General features: G+C 39.4%; 2 pseudogenes; both read right to left on the bottom strand.

Moving 5' to 3' along the window:
- Window positions 1–2204: 2204 nt before the first annotated feature.
- On the bottom strand, window positions 2205–23135 carry LOC131791904 (uncharacterized; annotated as a pseudogene).
- LOC131790222 (uncharacterized) lies at window positions 13731–17918 on the bottom strand (annotated as a pseudogene).
- Window positions 23136–23784: the final 649 nt, after the last annotated feature.

Raw genomic sequence — 23784 nt, 5'->3', positions numbered from 1 at the left:
CCTTGGGCGTAACATTACCGCACTTGATGTGGTACTTGAGATCACAAGTGTTGCACGTGAGCGTTCTGTGGTTTTGAGCGATGGTTCTTGAGCACTTGGGACAGCTTTGTTTGTTCGACGTTGGTCCGGGATTTTCAGCAATATCTCCACTAATAATTAAGCGAGATATTTGAAATGTTGAAGCCGAGTTGGGATATCGGCTCACTCTGGCTCTTAGATAGCCTTTTACCCGGTAAACTTTAGAATCATGGCGGCAGTTGTCCCACGCTGGGTCGAGAATGAAATATGCCGTTAGCGCTTCCACAGGTTGACCATGCATGCCGAACTTCAGATTAGGCGTTGTAGTGGAGCAAAACCCGTCCTCGAAACTTAATCTTCCAGCGCTGAGAATGATACCCAGGAGCAAAAGAGCAATAACGTGAGAGCTCCGGAAAACGTGGCTGTCCGCCATATTGGTTCGCACCGCGGTGTGTTAGCAACACTAATCCAACAGACGTTTACGAGGTAATGGGGAAACTTGCTCCAAACAAGGCTTCTGGATGTGATGGGATCCCTCCACTAGCAGATAAAGAATCGATGGATGTCTTATGCTTCCCTCTTAGTACACTGATTAATCATGTTTTAACTTCAACTAAGATACCACAATAGTGGAAACTTGGCGAGGTCACTCCAATTCTCAAAAAAGACTGCAGCCTATTAAAAACTAACTATCGGCCGATAACGATTCTGCCAGCTATATCGAAGGTTTTCGAAAAAAATTGTTCATTGCCGAATAAGCCCGTATTTTGAAGAAATCTATCACAAATATGTGTTTGCTTATAGGAAATATCACGGCTGCGACTCAGCACTTCTTAGTCTAACCGAACGATCGAAAAAAGAAATTGATAACAATAAATTGATCGGTCTGGTCTCCATGGACTTGTCCAAGGCTTTCGACACCTTACCTCATGAACTGATTGTTTTGAAATTAAAAGAATATGGAGCAGATGAAGCAACAACCTCCCTGATAAAAGATTGTTTATCAAATCGATTCCAAAGAGTGAGACTGGTGGATACGCTTTCCAATTGGCAACCTATATGCAATGGTGTACCACAGGGATCCATCCTCGGCCTTTATTATTCAACATCTTCATGAATGATCTTTCATATGTCATCAAGAAGTGCACTCTGTCCACTTACGCTGATGACACTCAAATCTTTTACGCCGACAATCAACTCTCCAAAGTTGAAGAAACAATCAACAATGATCTTATTAGTGCTGATATATGGTTTGCGCGTAATGGTATGAAGAGGAACAGTTCAAAATACCAGGCTATCGTGTTGGGAAAACAAAAAGGAACTGATGAACCAGTGTTTAAGTGTGAGGAGTCACAACTTCCCATATCCAACACAATGGAACTTCTTGGCGTGACAATCGATGATAAATTAAATTTTGAAAAGCACATTGCTAAAATATGTAGAAAAGTCAGTCAACAAGTCGCAGTATTAAAAAGGATGCAGAAAATGTTGTCTTTTGAGACTAGAAGGGATCTTTATAATGCTTTCATTTTACCACACTTTAATTACTGCTCCGAAACGTGGCACTTCTGTAATAAAAAGTCAGCTGACAAGTTAGAGTTGGTGAACAAACGTGCGCTCCGTTTTGTTTTTAGAGATAAGTCCTCTCCTTATGAGGAACTTTGTAAGCGTATCGGTCTCTCAAGTCTTCGTGAACAGCGATTAGCGAAAATATTGTCCACTGTCTTTAAGATATTAGCCAGTGATGCAGGTCCAAAAAGCTTACGTGATCTTATAACAGTAAGGTGCTCCACTTATAACCTTAGGGGCACCACAATACTGGACCTCCCAAAAGTAAAATCAACAACCTTCGGGTTAAGATCATGGAGATATGCTGCATCGAAATTATGGAACGCTTTACCGGACGAGTCTCAAAAGATACAAACATTTACTACTTTTAAAAATTACTTAAAAACATTAGATCTCACAAGACTCTAGTGCGGTGAGGATCTATCCTTGATTATATTTACTGTTTTTAATGATTACATTTTATACATTTTACTTGGTGACTACATTGTTAAATTCTTATATTTTAATATTAGCTAGTTCTTAATCTTAATTTATTTAAATTTATATACCTTCATAAGGCTTTATAATTTCCTTTTTTCTCTTTTTATTTCGTGGCGTACCTGTAAACAAGCTTTTAGCTAAGCGTTCTGACCACGTAAAATAAATTGATTGATTGATTGATTGGTATGTATACTATGAAATTAACTCCAACTTCTTCACATACTAACGAAGAAGTTCTCACGATAAGCTTACATCAATTTTTCATCGACGTTTTCCCCAGTTTTGCCATCTTGGCTCCCTTTGATCCCTAATGAGGTCTTTCTAACAATTATTTTTATAAATCAATTCTGACTTTGTCAATTCTCATGAACTGTCACTAAATGAAATTTTAAAAAAGTGTTCATAGCGATTATTTCATTCTTGAGCTAACACCTTTCCGAGGCATCCCACAGACACTAACTCCTCTTGGTTTGCGAATCTCCGCTAATTAGACTCTCACCAGGTCCTGCAAAAAAAAATCCTGCAATTGTGAACGTACATGATGATTTCTGTAACAAGGCTAAATTTGGCATCATGAGAAACGGTAGGGCTTAGGTCCAAGAGATTTGGATGCAGACATAAGCGATCCAGTAGGCAGGAATGCCTTCACCCTAGACATGCCCTCAAGGAATCTGGTGACTAAGGACCCAGGAGTATTTTTTTTTTGTCGTAAGGAATTGAATGCTATGTTCGTGGGACATGCATGCTTACCTACACAAAGCAAGTTAAGAGAGTGCTTTCTCTTAAGAGTCGTTAAATCAAAACCAAAGAAACCGAAACAGCCAATAAGAATGAAATAAAGATGGACATCCCAAGAAGTTCACGATGACTCAAACAAGGCGCAACACATGGTAAATTAAATAGGCGAGTGACCCAATTCGTCTTGGTTTAAGCTTCGAAAATAATTGACGGCGACGGAGGCTCAAATTTGCGGGACCAGGTACTTATCATGAATAAGGTAAGACAAAATCAATTTCTTTAAACACAAAAGTGAAAAATCACCCAGATGAATCAATCAGCGAACCAGGTACCATCTACATTGTAACCCATTGACACTTATCATAGAGAACACTAACTCACCCTTCCTCTGTTTGTGGTTGGCTCTCCGTAGTTTTGGCACATGCGCTCGAATCACTATTACGTTTCCAAAACGTAGGCCAACAGCAATACGAGGCTCACCAGGAGAACATCCTATACAGGTCGGGCGCTCTCCTATGTCCAAGACAGCTAGTGCTTCGCCGGACGTAACATTGAAAAGTCGTACGTTAGACTCGTATCTGTAGCAGACCATAGTCTCACCATCGTTGAGGAACTTGCTGTCTGCGATGTCGTAACAGTTTTCCAGAAATACCTGCTTCCTCATTCCAGTTTTCGCATTGAGAGCGTGCAATCCATAGCCATTATTCAGAGTATTCCATGTGACGACTACATCTCCCTGAGGAGAAAATACGCAGTGGGGATGTCTCCAGTTGCAACCGCCCTGGTAAATGTCGTCTTCTTTCCAAATGGGAACATTTGCCTCACCCCTGTAAAAAAACATTTCGCGCTTTCTTGCGTCATTTTCTGCACAGCACACCACATCTCTTTGAAGACTGCACGCAATCGATTTTAGTTCTGGTTTAACACTCAAGTTTCTTTCAAATACAACTTTCCACGCGGAGACATCAAACAAGGCGATTGTAAGTTCGTGTTGTCCTTCGGATGAAAATTTAGGCGTGTATAAAACGCATCCAACAAGATCTTGCGATAGAGGAATTAGTCTTTCGATTTTTCCCATCATGATAATAGAGTTAAAACCTTGAGACAAGTCACTGTTCCATACCTCTAATGTCTTGCTGTCTGTTTGCAAGAGAACACCTGTCTCACCATTGTATGTAACAATTACAGTCAGGACTCCATTCTTGACACGACGTGAACTGTGTTGGAAGGACTTTTCCTGCTTCACTTCCCTGGCATTGTTTGCGTCCCGCATAGTAAATGTCACCAAGCGTGACTCATCCGTTTCCATTTCTGCCGAATGGTTGCAAATGGCGATAGTTGTGTACAAGCGCGTGCTACCGTTGTCTGCAGAAAACGCAGTTTGTGCTGTCCGAGGCATCTCTACGTCTTGTAGGGGGCGAGTAATATCAAGCATCGTCAAGTAATTAACCGTTGGACTCCCCACCACTGCCAAATCTTTTAGTAACATGAAGCAAAATCCCATTTCTAAGTCTGCAGAAACCAAATGGAATGTCTTGCAAACGACTTTCAATCTATCAACAGAATCAACCGATTCCCACGGCCACAAGACACAAGATGATTGTGACTGAAGCGCTGGCACCGAAAGTTTGTACTTATCTCGGTGATCAGACAGCTCATGTTGGATACTACCACCGACAAGAACTCCCGCTTCTGTAAAATGTAACAGTCCACAGGGGTTACCTTCACCAAAAATGTTTGGAGGTGCTTTCTTCCAGCTGGGATCTTCAACAGCTTGTAACCAGAGTAAGCCACTTGTATTGCAGATCGCAACACGACTTCCATCTTGAGAAATAGCAAAAGAGGCTATGGTTTCTTCGCTCTCGAAGCGTTTGATCTCCTCACCATTCTTGGTGTTCCACATGACCACTTGATGGGCGTCTTCTGGACAATCAGTTAACATCCTAGTTTTGTTACGTGAGAAATGGCAAACATTGAAATGACATTTGCTCCCTGGAAAGAGTGACTTCGGTTCTCCATCTAAGCTGTAAACTTTGGCCAAGTTTCCTGGCAAAATGGAACAACCGTCTGGATGGAAGACAGTGGAACGGTAAAACGACAGCGTCTTTTTCCCAGTCTCATTATCTTCGCACGTCTGTCGAAAAGTACTTCCAAGAGGAACTTCATTGTATGACTTTCTCGATTTTAATAAAGCTTTTTCCCACAGCCGCTTTCCAGTCTCAAGGGACCATAACGACGTCGTTCCATCACGACATTCGCTTACCAAGAGTTTTTCGTCTGGGGAAACATCAAAGCAAACCACTTTGTCAGAGCAAAAAAATCGACCAACAACAGGGCCTTGATGACCATTTTTGTCCATCAGCTCCATATATGGTATTTCTGGATGGGAACTCAAAAGAGTATCAGACACCTGTTGATAAAGCGCTGATCCTCCTTCATTGAGTAGGTTTTGGAAAATCATCTCAGGAGTATCTCGAAGCAACTTAGGGTTTCTCTTGAATTGTAGTAAAAGGCTTTCAATCGTATTGTGGATTTCTTCGCTTAATTCCCTTGAGTTAGGATGTTCTTGCACAAGAACAAGATCCTTAAGCACATCAGTGTCCTCTGTACGTAGCTTGGCATAAACGAGTTCGAGATCTGTCACGTACCCTTGAACTAATTCTTCCATTTGAGCGCTTTCTGTCTCTAATGCTTCCAGCATGTGCTTGACACCGTGTCGTAAGGCGTATTTTATCTTGGCTTGAGGCGGCGGTTCTGCAAGGTATTCAAGACGTCCCTTCACAATTTCAAGTACTTCAGCGCACAACTCAGACAGAATCTTATGACCTTCCTTCTCCTCTACGAAGAAAAATCCATTGGACGGGTCTGTCAACCAATCCTTGATAGATTTGTGGAACATGTGAACATGGTCGTCTCGAAGAATGAAAAGGGAAGAAATACAGCCAATAAACACCCTCAAGTTTTCGCTGATCGCTCAAGGGATCACTTTCTGAAGTGTTGCGGTTTTGCAGCAGTATGTCCACGATGAAATCTTTGTGCAAAGGTTGGATAAGTAATTGGCGATGACATCAAGTAACTCATTGCGTCCATCGAGTTCACTTTCGTCCAGGGCATCTATTATCACGAGGACGTTTCTGCCAGGGTCTGCCACAGCGGAAAGGGGTTCCTTAAACAGCCACACAAAGAGATCTTCCACTCTCATATCTTCTAGCTCTTTGCTGCGGTCAATGGAGAGCTGCCAGTGATTGAAGCATTCGTTTCGGATCACGGTAGAAGTCGCAGCTGTGTTGACAAAAATGACACCCTATTGGCCTGTCTTCCTTTTGCATTCTCTTGCAAATGACTGCACTGGCGACGGACTTTCCCATTGCGGCAACTGCAGTGATCAGCATTGCACGGTGCGGCGACCTCCTGTCATTTAACCAATTTTTGACCTCATTGAAGATCCACTCTCGCGTTCTGTCTTGAAATTTAGCAAGGTAATGGTTTATGTCTCCTGTAAAATTAAAACGTGCCAGTTTCTCTAACTCTTCCTCTTTCTTTAAGGCATCTATTTCATTCCGATCTAGTCCAAGGGCAACCAAAGCATCAGCAATTTCCTCCCAGTAGGTGTTAAACTTTTGCGTGGGAACTCCAGTTGATGGAGCATGATCGAGCAGGTTTCGAAAATACCTGATGCGAGCAATATTTGCTTCTGTGGACTTGTCGTTCTGAGGAGGCTTGTTGTTCCATCCGGTGTTCGGAGGTGACAAACCACAAATGTTGATTAAAAGGATCACAAGCAGTGTTATGTCAAATGACTCACAATCTGGTTGCGTTCTATCAGGCGGAAAGAGCTTTTGCCATTGATCATTATAAAGCACCTTATGTTTGAGACTTGAGAGTGTTTGTTTATGCTGACCGAGCCAAGTAGTTAATGGTTGAGGGGAGTGAGATTTACTCAGGAGGATCCTTAATGCTGCTGCTCCCCCATTAGTAACAAGACTCCATAACTTCTCACCATTCTTCTTTTCTGTAGAACTAGCAAATGCTGATGTTGGATGACTCTCCATGGTTACGTACGTCGAAACGTTGATGTTTTGCTTTAAAGGAGCACAGGAAGAGTTGTTTATTTTCACTGAGAATATGAATAACAGAAATCTCAGTAAGATTTTGCGCAAAAACATCCCATTTTCAGCACTCAGATAGCTATCTCACTCCACAGGCGAACTAACGTTACTTGATCCAAAACTCACTTGACTGTCATAATATACCTACTTCTTGCCTCGCTTTACGTCACTATCATTTTTGTTAGGGTCTTGATTATAAAACCGAAAAAATGCCGAATAAACAGTAGCAAAATAGAAGAGTAGGCACTCAAAATGCCATTCCATGGATCAATCTCTTCAATCGCAACTGGCCGACATCGAGACCCCCAGCAGAGTTTCATGCTATTCAATCGGAGAGGGGTAACATGGCGGCCGATCAACGATTAGAACATTCATCTTTTCGAGGAAGTTGAGATCGATTTCTAGCCTAAATTTTTCAGACGACGCTGTTTTTTCGCAGATGTCAGATTTACAGTTGAGGTGAGTGTTGTTTTTGTGTTTTTTTCTCATAAATAAGCTCTAATTTGCTCTAGTTGCGAATTTACTAACGCGTACACCATTAATTAAGAGCGTTCAAGGAAAATGCATTTTTTTGGTTTACTAAACTAGCGATTAATTTTTTTTTTAGTATACTTGGGAAAGTTTCATTCTCATCAGTATGGGATGAGCGAAAATTTATAAACCTCGATGTGGAACCTTTACCATAGAGTAGATCACATTTGTTTGTTTATCAAAACTGAATACAGTGGTACGTTCAATCCCAAGTCAAAAATTTCACAGTGATCTGCAGCACAACACTTTTCTAGGCAACATCAACATGAGACTGCTGTGAGTCCTATGAGCTTCAACAAAGAGAGTTTATCAATTAAGCTACAATGCTTGTACTTTTCGAATTAATGGCCTTGCAAATGATATGCGCTGAGCCGAGTGAAGGCCTACATAATTTTTTTTTTTTTTAAAGAATTTTCACGTTCTTTATTAATTTTATCTTTGCTTTACAGTTTTTCTTCTTTGCATTAACAGGTGATTCCTACTTTGTTAACCCAGCCTCAGGAACCAGGGATATTACTTCGCCAAAGGACTTTCCCAATCACTCCTTGCATACTTTGTCAAATTCTCTGTAGATCTCTGTCCCAAAGTTTTTCACCTCCTTCTGTGTTTGTTTGGAAATCTTTTTTGTCAGCCAGTACTTTTGTTTGATTTTTAACATCTGTAAATAGCTCCTTTTTGTTCACCACACAGCATGTGTTTTTCTTGTAAAAGATACTCTCTACTGGAGTCGATAAAATAAAGCATGAACACTGTGCAGGGTGTAAATGCAAAATGCCATTAAGTTTACAAAAGTCTCTTCGCAGGGTTGATTTACCCAGGGCAGTTTGCTGCCAGCTTTCAATTGTAAATGTTTTTAGTTACTTCCTCTATTTTTCAGTGGTGACCACTGTGAAATTAGGTGATCAATGGCCTTATAATTCTTTAGGAAAAAACTTATCAATGATAGAGAATTTTGTTTGTAGTTGATGCTGCTTTTTTCTATCAGTAAGTATTTGGAAACCTTCAAAAGGTTTGTAGAGAAAAGAAACACTTTTGCTGACATGTTGATGAAGATATTCTTTGAAATTTTCCTTGTACAGCCAATACCTCTCTTCCAGATGCCAGCTTATGCCTTTTCTGACTCATTATCATATCTTGTTATTTTTTCGTATTTTTTGGCAAGGGAAATTGCCCCCCCATAACTTAACATGAGCAAATCAGCATGTCAAACTGAAATTTGAAAAACTGACTGCCCGACCACGAAAGTTTCAGCGCAATCGGCTGCGTATTTACGGAGATAGAGCTGTTTATTTTCTTAAGGCAATTTACTCTCCTGACCCAGGCCTTAAACTACTTGAGGGCCCCTGAATTTAAATTTTTTAAAGCTTTCCTTGAGTCAGTAACTAGTTCCTGGCTGTCCCAAGAACGGGAAAACTCTGCAAACCTTGTTCACTTTTTCATGAGCCAAGACAAAATAATGGAACATTTTCTCTTGCATAAGCTCGGGTTTAAAAAATTTATCATGCAGAGGTGGTGCAATTTTTGTTACTGTGACTGAAGATACTTCTGAACCTTGTTTGTTCATCATTTTTTCCGTTTGTCATTGTTTGATTACGTAATTACAGGTGACAACTAATGAATAAGATACAAAATCACGTGAACGACCGTGATCAATCTTTATTGATAAATCTTTATTGATCCTCCTGGCGCGGTCCACCTTTGTTGGCCTGAGGGTTCTAGTAACAATTTGTATTATTTATGTGTATATATGTATATATATGTATATATAAATATGTATGTAAATATATATATATATATATATATATATATGTATATAGATATATGTATGTATGTATATATGTATGTATATATATATATTTAAATAAATGTGGGGGTAGAGTCTACCTTGGAATAAAGTGCTCGATGCTGTGGTAGCAGAGCTAAGTATACATAAGTTAAAGAATTATAGGACGCATCGATTCTCTATGACTCTGAGTTTCGCGCCTAAGCGCTCATCAGACAGAACTTTGTATATATATTTATATATATATATATATGTATTTATTTATTTAGATAGGGAAAAAACAAAGAGACTATGCTTTCATCCCTACAAGCCTGTTTCGTGATTATCCACTCATCAGGGGTTTTTTTTTTGTTAAGAATATTCATGACCACTTTATGTCATGGCGCATGCTTGCATTAAGATCACCCTACAACAGCGCAATCATAAGATGCAACCCCTGCCTGAAAGAAAAATTATTTATCATCCGCCAACCTGAACTATCATCACTCAATAAACGTAATGAATTCGTGTCCTCATGCCGGCACAGAAACAAAGCGTTACTGCGTACAATTATACAAAGCATTGAAATTTACCGCCACGCCCATTATGCAAATTTGTAAAGTATATAAACGATGGTTACGAATATTCTTAACAATAAAATCCCCTGATGAATAAGTAATCACCAAACAGGCTTGTAGGGATTAAACTATATAGTCTCTGTTTTTTTCCTTATCTCCCTATACATCGCGCTCTACTTCTACGTATCGAGCACTGTGCTGCGGAAAAATCAAAAGACAAACTTCACATATACATATATATATATATATTACATCTCGGTATAAATATCTCAATGAAGTTGAAGTTGAAGTGAAATTTTTAATCAATGCATTTGTGGTATTGATGGTTCACAAACCCAAATAATTCGGCAGCTCGAATTTAATTTTTTCGCTTGAAGTTTGTAAGTCTAAATAAAGAATCTGAAAGTGAAATGTTCGGATAAATTCGGCCAATTTGTGGCTCGTGAAAACACGCAAGTTTTTTAACGTGAAACTTGGAAAACGAACTGCTCAAGAGGTGTGTTTTATGAATGATCGACAGCCGAATTCACAGGAACATGAAGATTGCTCGGGGTGGAAGCGTCCCTAAAACTCGGCTGTTGCGACCTTCCACTCAATACATCATCATTGCGATGACCGGAGATCGCCCTGATGAGCTAGGATCGCAATTTCTCCGACACCTTGATTTTTATCATCAACTCCTGTTTTGCCCTGTTTTATTTTTGGACACGAAACTACATATACCTTACGAGTGTTCGCTTTGTGCAAGCTTTATTACTGCATCTACTGAAGTGACAATCTGTCTGAGCGTAAAAACCTTCATAAGTCGGAAAGTCCATTTAGCTTTCTCTTTGGTGATATTCGTCTTTACTCACCTCAAGGCATTAAAATTTCATGAATTACGGCGCTTGACATGTTTTCAAACCTTTGTTTAGTTCTTCTGTTGCTACTTGCCCGCTCGCTTGTTCAATAATTTGACTTTCAATTGACGAAAAAAGGCTAAAGAGAAGTTGGACATTGTACAAATTGGCACTTGGCGCGACAACTTATGGTTCCGCACCGTGCTTTGTACTCTGATGGAAGAAACTCTTTCAACCGATGACAGCGCACGTTATATCCGTTATATAGGCTCAGCATGTTCTTGACACTGGTCATCTCTCCCTCTGAATAACTCCACCAAAAGTTTAAATGTTGTCAACTTTATCGAATGAAATGGTATCGATCGCGAGTTCAATAGAGAATAAAACACGAGCGCGCCAAGATGTACAATTTCTCTTCGAATGTTCAACTCGATAGCTTGAATGAGTAAACTGACCTTAGCATTTCTTTGTCTTTCAAAGTTTGTAAAAATGATGTCCTCACGAGCCAACACGTGTCATTAGCATTATTTAATGGTATAGTAGTTGTGCACTGGGTACTCAAGACACAGGATTGTTTACGCTGGCATCGTGTACTGTATTCCTCTGAACGTGTCTGTAGAAATGAATGACACTCAAACCATTTACAAGTTATGAACTTACACAACAATATGACATTACAATGTTCAATCAAATTTTAGGATATGCCTCTAGCATTTGATTATCCTTATTATTTGTATGTTTTACGTCACTCTATATAGTAACTGACATACTACAAGTGCCTTTGTTGTTCAAAAACCTATCATTTGTTGCACTGATAAAACCGTAGAAAATTGAAGTATATTTTATAAAAGCAGTAGACCGCACTTTCTATAGTTTTACTGGCGTACTAACTCACTTGGGATGTTGGGAGAACACAAAGTTTACTAAATCACTTGCCGCCGGCTCTTGATTTACCAAGTGTTCTCGTGTTCTACCAACATCCCAAATGGGATTTAATTTGTTAATTGCGTGCAATCTGTTTTGAGCGACGATTTAAAACTGTTCAAGCAGACAATGAACTATTTAAGGAATTTACGTTTAGCTGTCACAAACAGGAAACCGCAACAGTGCACGCTTTGTTAAAAGTTATTGGAGTAGCTTAGTTTTCAGTAGTTCTCTCGACGACAGTTGTACTGAAATAATCAGAGTTTTTACCGCTTACCTGTTGCCCGGATTTATACATGCTGTATTCGAGGACATTTAAGAAAACTCGCCGTAGAACAAAGTGAAACGAAAATTGTGTATTAAACTGTCAAGTTAGGATTAGATGTCTCGCTTACCTAATGGGGGTTAAAGCATTTGTATTTAGGCTTGTTTTAAGAACCATCTGGGTTCGCTTACATCCATTCTTGGCTCTCACGGACATTTATTTGACTTTTCTAGTTCCATCTATTAATTATAAGATTGCATTTAAGTAAGTAGAATCTTTGTACATATTAATTTGGTTTCAGATCGAATAAAATTGCTATTATAACTATACGATTGCGAGTTATTTTTCGGTTTGGATTCTTCGTTTTCTATCGGAACGAAAACTTTAACTAAATTGGAGGCCACATTTTCATGAGCTTGGCGAAGCAGGATGTTTTAAGAAACTAAGGTGACAAAAGCTACGTGTTTAACACCGTTGTTAACCAATTGGGTCATCTGTTTCTAATTTCTTTTTACAATATTACCCCTGAATCACACATTAAGGTCGTATGAATAAGATAATTGATAACGAACGAGGAACGCTCTTGATTGTTCAACACATTCTCTTTGTCAGGACCTTTAGAAATGTATAGAGAACAGTATGGAGAATATGCATACTGATGAGGCCGTACACCTTCCAATACCCATATTTTTAGCCTTTCGGTGAATTAGGTTTGTTTCATTTTGTTCCCTTTTTCTAGCTTGGTTTTGTTTTCTTCTTTTTTCTTTCTTTTTTTTTTTAAATCATTGGTTTTCTAATTTCTTTGGTTTCCCTTCTCTAGTTTTGTTTATGTGCAGTTGAGTAAGTTGAGTCTTTCAAAACTAAGTTGATTTGGGAGCTAAATGTACTTTGAAAAAAACGCTTCTATGGTCTCCGTCATCATGGAAACGTTCCAGAAGTTTGAAAGAAAATTTTAGCTTGTTTTTATGCCGATCACCTTGAACGCCTGGTATGTATACTGAGAAATGAACTTCAACTTCTCCACGTTCTAAAGAAAAAGTCCTAACAAAAAATAAATCATTTTTTCATCGACATTTTCCCCAGTTTTGCCACCTTGGCTCCCTGGGATCCCTAATGAGGTCCATCTGACGATTAATTTTTTATCAATAAATTCTGACTTAGTCAGTTCTCATGAACAGTCACTCAATCTAGTTTTAAAATAGTGTTCATAATGATTATTTCATTCTTGAGGTAGCACCTTTCCGCGACTTCCTACAGACACTTACTCCTCTTGACTTGCGAATCTCCACTAATTAGACTCTCACCAGGTCCTGCCAAAAAAAATCCTGCAATTATGAATGTACATAATGATGATTTCTGTAACAAGGCTAACTTTGGCATCATGATAAACGGTAGGGCTTAGTTCCAACAGATTTGAATGCAGACATAACTGATCCAGTAGGCAGGAATGCTTTCACCCTAGACATGACCTCAAGGAACCAGGTGATCAAGGACCCTTCAGTATTTCTTTTGATCGTAAGGAAACGAACGGTATGTTCGTGAGACATGCATGCTTACCTACACAAAGCAAGTTTAAAGAGTGCTTCTCTCTTACGAGTCGTTAAATCAAAACCAAAGAGACCAAAACAGCCAATAACAATGAAATAAAGATGGACATCCTAAGAAGTTCACGATGACTTAAACAAGACGAAACACATGGTAAATTAAATTGGCGAGTGACCCAGTTGGTCTTGGTTTAAGTTTCGAAAATAACTGACGGCGAAGGAGGCCCAAATTTGGGGGACCAGGTACTTATCTTGAATAAGTTAAGACAAAATCAATTCCTTTCAACATAAAAATGAAAAATCACTCAGATAAATCAATCAGCAAACCAAGTACTATCTACATTGTAACCCATTGACATTTATCATAAAGATACTAACTCACCCTTTTTCGTGGCACGTGTGCTCGAATCACTATTACGTTTCCAAAACGTAGCCCAACAGCAATAAGAGGCTCATCAGGAGAACATCCTATACAGGTCGGGCGCTCTCCTATGTCCAAGACAGCTAGTACTTCTCCGGACCTAACACTGAAAAGTCATACGTTAGACTCGTATCTGTAGCAGACCATAGTCTCGCCATCGTTGAGAAACCTGCAGTCGGCGATGTCGTAACAGTTTTCCAGGAAGACATGATGCTCCTTCATTCTATTCTTCTTGAGCTCTCTCTTCCTGAGAGCGTGCAATCCATAGCCGTCATTCAGAGTATTCCACGTGGCGACTACATCTCCCTGAGGAGAAAATACGCAATGGGGATGTCTCCAGTTGCAACCGCCTTGGTAAATGTCGTCTTCTCTCCAGATGGGAACATTTGCCTCACCTTTGTAAAAGAACATTTCGCGCTTTCTTGCGTCGTTTTCAGCACAGAACACCACATCTCTTTGAAGACTGCACGCAATCGATTTCAGTTCTGGTTTACCACTCAAGTTTCTTTCAAATACAACTTTCCACGCGGAGACATCAAACAAGGCAATTGTAAGTTCATGTTGTCCTTCGGATGAAAATTTAGGCGTGCATAAAACGCATCCAACAAGATCTTGCGACACAGGAATCAGCCTTTCGATTTCGCCCATCATGGTGATAGAGTTTAGACCTTGAGACAAGTCAATGTTCCATACCTCTAATGTCTTGCTGTCTGTTTGCAAGAGAACACCTGTCTCACCATTGTATGTGACAGTTACAGTCAGGATCCCATTCTCGACACGACGTGAACTGTGTTGGAAGGACTTTTCCTGCTTCACTTCCCTGGCATTGTTTGCATCCCGCATAGTAAATCTCACCGGGTGTGACTCATCCGTTTCCATTTCTACCGAATGGTTGCAAATGGCGATAGTTGTGTACAAGCGCGTGCTACCGTTGATTGCAGAAAACGCAGCTTGTGCTGTGCGTGGCATCTCTTTTTGGAGGGAACGATTAATAACAAGCATCGTCAAGTAATTAACCGTTGGACTCCCGACCACTGCCAAATCTCTTAGTAACGTGAGGCAAAATCCAATTTGCAAGTCTGCAGAAACGAAATGGGATGTCTGGCAAACGGCTTTCAATCCATCAACAGAATCAACCGATTCCCACGGCCACAGAAAGACACAAGATGATTGTGACTGAAGCGCTGACACCGAAAGTTTGTACTTGTCTCGGTGATCGGACAGCTCATGTTGGATACTGCCACAGACAAGAGCTCCCACTTCTGTAAAATGTAACAGTCCACAGGGGTTACCTTTCCCAGAAATGTTTAGAGGTGCTTTCTTCCAACTGGGATCTTCAACAGCTTGTAACCAGAGTGAGCCACTTGTATGGCAGATCGCGACACGATTTCCATCTTGAGAAATAGCAAAAGAAGCTATGGTTTCTTCGCTCTCGAAGCGTTTGATCTCCTCACCATTCTTGGTGTTCCACATGACCACTTGATGGGCGTTTTCTGGACAATCAGTTAACATTCTAGTTTTGTTTCCTGAGAAATAGCAAACATTGAAATGACATTTGCTCCCTGGAAAGAGTGACTTGGTTTTTCCATCTAAGCTGTAAACTTTTGCCAAGTTTCCTGGCAAAATGGAACAACCGTCTGGATGGAAGACAGTGGAACGGTAAAACGACAGCGTCTTTTTCCCAGTCTCATTATCTTCGCACGTCTGTCGAAAAGCACTTCCAAGAGGAACTTCATTGTACGACTTTCTCGATTTTAATAAAGCTTTTTCCCACAGCCGCTTTCCAGTCTCAAGGGACCATAACGACGTCGTTCCATCACGACATTCGCTTACCAAGAGTTTTTCGTCTGGGGAAACATCAAAGCAAACCACTTTGTCAGAGCAAAAATATCGACCAACAACAGGGCCTTGATGACCATTTTTGTCTAACAGCTCCATATATGGTATTTCTGGATGAGACCTCAAAAGAGTATCATACACCTGTTGATAAAGTGCTGATCCTCCTTCATTGAGTAGGTTTTGGAAAATCATCCCTGGATTATCTCGAAGCAGCTTAGGGTTTTTCTTGAATTGTAGTAAAAGGCTTTCAATTGTATTTTGGATTTCTTCGCTTAATGCCCTTGAATCCGGATGTTCTTGCACAAGAATAAGATCCTTAAGCACATCCGTGTCCTCTGTACGTAGCTTGGCATAAACGAGTTCGAGATCTGTCACGTACCCTTGAACTAATTCTTCCATTTGAGCGCTTTCAGTCTCACATGCTTCCAGCATGTGCTTGACACCGTGTCGCAAGGCGTATTTCTTCTTTGCTTGAGTCGACGGTCCACGACATCCCTTCAAAATTTCAAGTGCTTTAGCGCACAACTTAGACAGAATCTTGTGACCTTTCTTCTCCTCTACGAAGAAAAATCCATTGGACGGGTCTGTCAACCAGTCCTTGATGGATTTGTGGAACACGTGAACATGGTCCTCTCGAAGAGTGAAAAGAGAAGAAATACAGCCAATAACACCCTTAAGTTTTCGCTGATCGCTCAAGGGATCACTTTCTGAAATGTTGCCGTTTTTCAGCAGTATATCCACGATGAAATCTTTGTGCAAAGGTTCTACAGAAACAGTCAAAGCACTCAGAAAATCAGTCAAAAAATTGCCATAGTTGTCCTTCAATTCTTCCTTCAGTCCTTTCTCCATTTGCTCAAAATAGGACTGGTAAACTGAGGAAATGCCATGTGGGAATTGTCCACGAAGTTCCTCTGGAATTACTGGTGATGTGCCGTCTTGGATCATTTGTATTAAAAAGTATGCGAAGAGCATCGAGCTATCTGAGAGGTGGACTAATTCTTGTAAAATTGCGCTGCGGCTGTCTGGGTTTGTTACGTCAGAATTCAGTTTCTTTTCAAAGAAAGTTTTGATATCATCACGATTCCGCTCATCCTCTTGTTGTAACTTGAAAATCTTCAGATTTCTTAGTTTGTTTGAAATGTTTTTCTCTGGTCTTGCGGTAATAAGAAATCTTATCCAAAGCGGCAATTTGGATAACTGATTGGCGATGACACCAAGTAACTCATTGCGTCCATCGAGTTCACTTTCGTCCAGGGCATCTATTATCACGAGGACGTTTCTGCCAGGGTCTGCCACAGTGGAAAGGGATTCTTTAAACAACCACACAAAGAGATCTTCAACTTTCATATCTTCTAGCTCTTTGCTGCGGTCACTGGAGAGCTGCTTTACGAGGGCTGCTTTGTATTCTGGCAATTTCGAGCTTAACTGGTAGGCCAGTGATTGAAGCATTCGTTTCGGATCATGGTAGAAGTCGCAGCTGTGTTGACAAAAATGACACCCTATTGGCCTGTCTTCCTTTTGCATTCTCTTGCAAATGACTGCACTGGCGACGGACTTTCCCATTCCGGCAGCTGCAGTGATCAGCATTGCACGGTGCAGCGACCTCCTGTCATCTAACCAATGTTTTACCTGATTGAAGATCCACTCACGCGTTCCGTCTTGAAATTTAGTAAGGTAATGGTTTATGTCTCCTTTAAAATCAAAGTGTGCTAGTTTCTCTAACTCTTCCTCTTCCTTTAAGGCATCTATTTCATTCCGATCTAATCCGAGGGCAACCAAAGCATCAGCAATTTCCTCCCAGTAGGTGTTGAACTTATGCATGGGAACTCTAGTTGATGGAGCATGATGGAGAAAATTTCGATAATACCCGATGAGAGCAATATTCGCTTCTGTTGACTTGTCGCTCTGAGGAGGCTTGTTGTTCCGTCCGGTTTTCGGAGGAGACAAACCACAAATGTTGGTTAAGAGGATCACAAGCAGTGTTATGTCAAACGACTCACAATCTGGTTGCGTTCCATCAAGCGGAAAGAGCTTTTCCCATTGATTATTATGAAGAACCTTTTTATGTTTGAGACTTAATAGTGTTTGTTTGTGTTGACTGAGCGAAGTAGCTAGTAGTGGAAAGGGGTGATATGTATTCAGGAGTTTCCTTAATGCTGCTCCTCCCTCATTAATAACAAGATTCCGTAACTTCTCACCATTGCTCTTTTCTATGGAACTGGCAAAGGGTGATGTTGGAGGACTCTCTATGGCTACGCACGTGGAAACATTGATCTTTTCCTTTTCAGGGGCACAGGCCATATGAATAACATTAGAACTCTCACAAAGATTTTACTCAATATCATCCCATTTTCAGCACTCAATTAAATATATCACTCTACAGTCGAACTAACGTTACTTGACCCAAAACTCGATGGACTGTCATGGTACACTTTCTTCTTACCTAGCTTTATGTCACTGTAACGAAGTCTCCAGAAATAAATAGAACATTGATTTACCTCAACGCTATTGCATAAGCTGAGCTAGAAACTTCTCCATATTCCGGAACATTCTATTGAGTTATTTTAAGGATATGTCATCATTAGCGTCTAAAATGTTCTTGCTGCTAAAAATGGTGTTTCAGAAATAAGTATGATGTAATCGGCTGCTATAAATAAGGTTCGAGATCGTAAGGTTTTCAGAAGTTTAAGATAAATAATAAAGTGTTTAAAAAAGAAAACAAGAACCGTCTCCTGGTTTCGTGACAGTCACTAACATTTTCGCCTGGGCCTCTATTATAAAACAGACAAAATGCTGAATAGGTAGTAGCAAAATAGAAGAGTAGACGTTCAAAATACCATACCGTGTTGACAAACGAAAACGATCAACCTTTCAATCGCAACTGGCTGATAGCCCTGTAAAAATATATCAGACATGTTCCCATCCAATGAAGTTCAATTGTTTGGAGCTTTCCCTGGGTTCTCCCCAGGAACGGAGAAAGTCTGCAAACTTTGTTCATCTTTCCATGAGCCAAGAGAAATAATGGAACATTTTCTCTTACATATGCTCTGGCTTAAATAAAACTTTATCATGTAGAGGAGGTGTAATTTTTGTTACTGTGACTAAAGAGACTTCTAAACCTTCTTCGTTCATCATTTTTTACCTGAGATGAAAATGTATGTAACTTCCATATATTTCCTCTGAGCGATCTAATTTTAATATTTTTCCTTTACATATGAGAGAAAAAAAACATATATAACGCTTAACTACACTTAACTATGAAATCTGTATGAAAATCGAAGTTTCTAACTTCCTTCAAATACAACGATATGAATACTATTGAACTGTATTTTCATCATCACATCCAGAATTGTGAGAGCAAAGTCGCAGCATCGAAAGTATTTTATTTGACTCACACAGCCTTCTGTCACTGCCCTGTACATACAGGTCGTTTTCTCACAAAATTCAGCCCATTTACTATACTATTATTAAAACGACCCATACGAAAAACCTCGAACATTTACGCTTATATCTCTATTATCACTTAACATAGTTATGCTAAAAAGCCTCTGGTAAGGCTGCAATGGACTATGCCCGGGCTTAAACAAACTTTTGCTTCGGTTCAATAGACTAGTCAAAATGTCAGAATAATTACCATCAATTTCTTGACAGATTTCGATATAGCTTACTCAAGCCCGCCTTAGTATGAATTGTAGACTTGATGTAAGCTTATCGGAACTCAATTTTGCTAGAAAAACAACCTACTCTCTTGGTGGATCGCTCATTATCAGGAGACAATGGCACACTAGATTACTTCAAATTCGAAAGCGTTGCTTAAAGGCAAAATGTTCCATGGAACACTGCACTGGAAATATAGCCCGTGTCGTAATATATCATGTCATTATGCATCCTATATCAGATATATCGACACCTTTTCTAGTAATTCCTTTATTTTTAGTCCGACAATAAATCGATCGAGGCAGCCCTGCGGCATTCCGACTAACAAGTGGTTGCGTTATTTCCGAGAAAGAATATTTTTAGACGTTAATTAGGACAAAATTTCGCTGCGTGTTCTCTTGCTCCCTCTGGCAATTGAGTGACAAAGAAAACAAATCAGAAAAAGGTATCTTGAAAGAGTATCCGCAATTTGACCTCGCAGTGACATAAAGAATTCATGACTGATTCTAAATATAGACTTCCCTATGACAAAGGTTTCATGAGTGGCAGACTTCGAGTCGAAAAATGTACTATTTTGTATAATATTCTTCAATGCGTGATGCATTCAAATGTAAAGAACCAGTGCAGAACGTACTGAATTATTATTTTCCATATCCAAAACCTCCTTGGTTATAATATTATATTATTTTTTATTCTAATTATAACACAATAATTAGAATAAAAACAACTGAAAGTGCTTCCCTGTATGAGAAGGAAATTTGTGTCAACTTATTCGATTGTCCGAAAATTAATTTTTGAATATGGAAGAGAAAGAGCTTAATTGTACACCCCCAAAATCTCCTGAACTCTTCCAAAAAGAGTTTTGATGTAATTTCCATTTATCATTTAGAGTTGCTGTGTCATTGTCTATCCGTTGCCTGAGAGAAAAGCAAGACGATTTGTTTTATCGTCATCAGTTCATTAGTAAAGGGCATCGGATTCGAATGAGTTAAGATTCTAAGAAAATATTGAGAGATAGTAACAATTATCAAAATAAAAACTAAATTTTTGAAAGGTTAGGATAATGAACAATTTTTAAAGCCCTTAACAATTTCAAAATATCTTATAAATTATGACTGTATATATTAGACGGGGATAAGATATTTTATGCCGGTTTAAACTCTATTTCCACCACATCGCTTAAGCTTATTTATTTCTCTTTCAGAGTTTGTCAAAATGATATCCTCATGAGCCAGCACGTGCCATTAGCATTATTTAATGGTATAGAAGTTGTGCACTGAGCACTCAAGACACAGGATTGTTTACGCTGGCATCGTGCATTGTATTCCTCTGAACGTGTCTGTAGAAATGAATGACACTCAAACCATTTACAAGTTATGAACTTACACAACAGTGTGACATTACAATGTTCAATCAAAGTTGAGGATATGCCTCTAGCATTTGATTATCCTAATTATTTGTATATTTTACGTTACTTTATATAGTAACTGACATACTACAAGTGCCTTGGTTGTTCAAAAACCTATCATTTGTTGCACTGATAAAACCGTAGAAAATTGAAATATATTTGATAAAAGCAGTAGACCGCACCTCCTATAGGTTTACCAGCATACTAACCCACTTGGGATGTTGGGAGAAAACAAGAAAGTTTAGTAAATCACTTGCCTCCGTGATTAGTTTGCTTAAAACAGGGCACTTTGCTCGACTAAATTTGCTCAGAATCACTGTCTATCGGCTGCGCTTCTATGAAGATATAAATTGAGTCATCTTCTCTTTGAGAAAGTTTTCTTAGCCCAAAGGCGTGTATGTCTAATTGGTCATGCGTTTGAAAAGCCATACTTATTGGTTCTTTTAGGCATTGCAAACAATAAGCCATTGACAGCCGATTGAGTTTCAATGGTGTATGTATTTTGAGAGGAAACAACATGCTGTTATCATCTGGAAACTCAAACTGGCTGCGCTAGCTATGTTTAAAAACTCAGGTTCTTCGCTGCGGGCCTGAATAGAATTAGTTCTTGCTTTTTTTTTTAAAGGTTTTTGAAAGGGAATTTTGAATCGATTATAAGAATGAACGAAACGATCTGAAGATTACCCAAGATAGTCCGTTCTAGCATGCAATGTAGGCGTCTTATTAGGGAGAGTTATCATCAAAAAACTCGTGATCTTTGCCTAAGGCGCTCACGTGATCTCTATTTCCGTTGATACACACGCAGTGTTCGCTGTTTCAGGTTAACTGTTTCCCAGATTTTGAGTTGGATCGCATGGAGTCTCTTGATTTTCTAAACTTGCATTGAATAGTAAGAGCGTATTCTAGGTAGCCTTGAGGAGGAAAATTCACTGAAGCCAGGAATATAAGTCGTAGAACGTACTAGAAAGACATAACTGCGAGCGGTTATTCTCTGCTTGAGGTCAATACAAAGATCGTGTTTGCTTTGATTAGTTTTCTTAAAACAGGGCACCTTGCTCAACTAACTTTGTTAAGTATTACTGTCGATCGGCTGCGCTTCAATGTAAATGAATAATAAATTGAGTAATCTGCTTTTTGGAAACTTTTCTTAGCGGTCCAACCGTATATGTCTAATTGGTAATGCGTATTAACGGCGATGCTAATTGGTTCTTTTAAGCATTAAAAACAGTAAGCCGTTGACCGCCGATTGAATTTCAATGGTGTATTCATTTTGGGAGGAAAAACAGCATGCTATTTATTATCAAAATTTTGGGAGTGGCCAAAAATTCAGGCTTCTATTAGTGAGAAGAAAAGAGACTCATCAAAATTACTTGACCAGCTAAGCCAACAAATATCCTTCAACAGTGAAAGCATCCATGGCAAATGCCTTTGTATATGTAACTCGCGCTTGTGTGAGCTTTGAATGTTGGGCGGCAGGGCTGCGAAAGGTTTCTTAATAATTTTCGCAGCTTCCGTGTAATAATTTTCGGAAAGAAATGACAACGTTATTTTGAAAGAGTACCCGCAATTTGACCTCTCCAATGACATACGGAATTCATCATGACTGATTCTAAATGTAAACTTCCCTATGACAAAGGTTTCATGAGTGGCAAACTTCGAGTCGTAAAATGTACTGTTTTGTCTGATATTCCTCAAGGTGTGATGCATTCAAATGAAACAACCAGTGCAGAACTTACTGATTTATAATTATTTTCCATATCCAAAACCTCTTCAATAATTAGAATAAAAACAAATAAAAGTGCTACTCTGTACGAAAAGGAAAATTAATAAATCCAAACCGCAATATGTTACCTAACTGACCATCATCTGGAAACTCAAACTGGCTGCGCTAGCTATGTTTGAATTATAGAAACTCAGTCTCTTCTCGGCAGACCTGAATAGAATTAGTTCTTTCTTTTGTATTAAAGGCTTTTGGAAGGGAATTTTGAATTGATTATAAGAATAAATTAAACGATCTGATGATTACCCAAGATAGTCTGTTCTAGCATGCATTGTAGGCGTCTTATTAGGGAGAGTTTACATTACGAAGCTCGCGATCTTTACCTAAAGCGCTTCACGTGATCTACAGGCGATGTAAATATATCTTCATTGATACATACGCACCGTTTGCCGTTTCAGGTTAACTATTTTCCAGAATTTGAGTTGGGTCGCATGGGCTCTACTAATTTTCTTAACGTGCATCGAACAGTAGGAGCGTATTATAGGTAGCCTTGAGGCGAAAAGCTGCAGAATTCCTCATTGAAGCTAGGAACATAAGGCATAGAACGTATTAGAAAGACATACCTGCGAACGGTTATTCTCTGCTCGACGTCAGTACAAAGGATGTGTTTTCTCTGAGTAGTTTGGCTTTACTCGACTAACTTTGCTCAGATTTACTGTCCATCGGCTGCGCTTCAATATAGATGAAGATATAAATTGAGTCGTCTGCTCTTCGAGAAACTTTCTCTTTTTTTCTTTTAGGCATTACAAACAACAAGCCGTTGACAGTCGATTGAGTTTCAATGGTGTTTTCATTTTGCAAGGAAACTCAGCATGCTATTTGTCATCAAAATTCTGGGAATGGCTAAAACAGCTAAGCCAACAAACACCCTTCAACAGTGAAAGCACAATCAACAGTATTGTTCTCGATGGTATATGAACTCTGCAGCGCTGCTCGTTGAGGTGCTACGGAGACATGCCTGCGAATGCCTGTGTACATGAAATTCGCGCTTCGGCAGGGCTGCCGGAGGTTCTTTAATAATTTTCGCAGCTTCCGTGTAATAATTGTCGGAAAACAAATGACAAAGGCATCTTGAAAGAATACCCGAAATTTGACCTCGCCAGTGACATAACGAATTCATCATGACAGATTCTAAATGTAACCTTTCCTGTGACATAAGTTTCATGAGTGACAGACTTCGAGTCGTAAAATATACTGTTTTGTCCGATATTCTTCAAGGTGTGAAGTATTCAAATGTAAAAAAACCAGTGTAGAACTTACTGGATTATTATTTTCCATATCTAAAACCTCTTAAATAATTAGAATAAGACAAATGAAAGTAT

The sequence above is a fragment of the Pocillopora verrucosa genome, chromosome 7 (genome assembly GCF_036669915.1).
Source record: "Pocillopora verrucosa isolate sample1 chromosome 7, ASM3666991v2, whole genome shotgun sequence".
Classification (NCBI taxonomy): Eukaryota; Metazoa; Cnidaria; class Anthozoa; order Scleractinia; family Pocilloporidae; genus Pocillopora; species Pocillopora verrucosa.
Note: the sequence above shows the minus strand (reverse complement) of the source record. Positions and strands in the feature narration are given on the sequence as shown.